Genomic DNA, 1596 nt, shown 5'->3' with positions numbered 1-1596 from the left:
ATACACCATTTTGAGCGTGGCCGTTGCCAGTACCGCCTGACTGGCCTTCGTGCCCGTGGCACGTAAAAGCACCTACTACACTCTCGGAGTGGTTGGCATTAGGAAGGGCATCCAGCTGTAGAAACTCTGCCAAATCAGATTGGAGCCTGGTGTAGCCATCTGGTTTCACCAGTCCTCAGTCAAATCGTCCAACCCATGCTAGCATGGAAAGCGGATGTTAAATGATGATGATGATGATGATGACGATCAACATTATTCTCTCTGTCTCTTCACACACACTCACAAAAGCAATTCATATACACGTCACACATTCTGTCTCGCACACCCCATCAAACACACACAGACACACGCACGCACATTAATTCTTCCATCTCATGCAACTTCAAAAGAACTTCACTGATACAACTGTGCTCTCTCTGTCTCTTTCGCTTTCGCCATCTTCAAAAGATCCCCTTTTTTCCCCAACCACATATTAAAAAAATATTTTCACTTGTCCAGGCATTGCTATTACAGACAAATTCACAACAATTCGACTCGAGAGATAAACACAAACCACCTCGTGCTGACTGCAAAACTCCTGCCAAATTATCCGCAAAAACACACACACATATACACACACACATGTCCATTTCATATATCTTCTTTTAATTTCTGCTCTCTGATTAGACATCATCATCATCATCGTTTAACGTCCGCTTTCCATGCTAGCATGGGTTGGACGATTTGACTGAGGACTGGTGAAACCGGATGGCAACACCAGGCTCCAGTCTGATTTGGCAGAGTTTCTACAGCTGGATGCCCTTCCTAACGCCAACCACTCAGAGAGTGTAGGAAGACAAACGTCTAATACAATAACTCTCAGCCATATTTTGTTCTCTAAAAAGGTACATGTCTATTTTTTCTATAAGCGTTTAACAATGACTCATTGCATACTTCTTCACTTAGCTTTTATCTTCACTTTTCTTAAATTGGATGCATCTGCTATTAAGTTGCAGAACTTCGGCAGTACAGTTGCAAATCATTTCTGCTTTACTTCTTACATACAATTTCCCCATAAATTCTTACAGCTTCATTTTTTAATGATGATTGAAATGTCAAACATTTTCTAACTGTTAAAGCAATTCTTAACGTCAACTTCTTAATGCCTCTTCTATTTTTTTCCTAGTCCCCATACTTACCGAGAAAATTGATTAAAACTTTTTCTGATGCAAATCCCCTCTTTGTTTTGCCAGTAAAACAACCAGTTGCTCACCACAGCAACAAGGGGACTACAGGATGACAGTCGGCCAAAACTTTCAGTTACAGTTTCTCATTCAAACTACATAATACGCAGAATTGTTGCATTAATACAGTAGAGTGTTTTGAGGGAGATTTGGCTGCTATTTCTACCAGGTCTAGCTACCATGTACAGGCCTGAACTTAATTTTCATTCACAGATTTGCATTTCAAAAATTTAACATAATCTTTTCCATAAATCAACTATCGTAAAAATTTTCTACCATGACTTCACATTTTCTATGTGTAACTTAAAAGACGTGATTAGACAGAAGTCCAATAGAATAGTTTTCAGAAACAGACTATGTACAAATTCTTTCT

The 1596-nt window shown here is 39.4% G+C and overlaps 1 protein-coding gene across 1 annotated transcript in view; it reads left to right on the top strand.

The window, feature by feature from the left end:
- The window catches only part of LOC106873835 (disks large homolog 5), a 173897-nt gene that overhangs the window by 100190 nt on the left and 72111 nt on the right, over positions 1 to 1596 (top strand). The gene's annotated exons all lie outside the window — the stretch shown is intronic.

Source organism: Octopus bimaculoides, chromosome 7 (assembly GCF_001194135.2).
Source record: "Octopus bimaculoides isolate UCB-OBI-ISO-001 chromosome 7, ASM119413v2, whole genome shotgun sequence".
NCBI lineage: Eukaryota > Metazoa > Mollusca > Cephalopoda > Octopoda > Octopodidae > Octopus > Octopus bimaculoides.
This window is presented reverse-complemented; position numbering and strand designations above follow the sequence as displayed.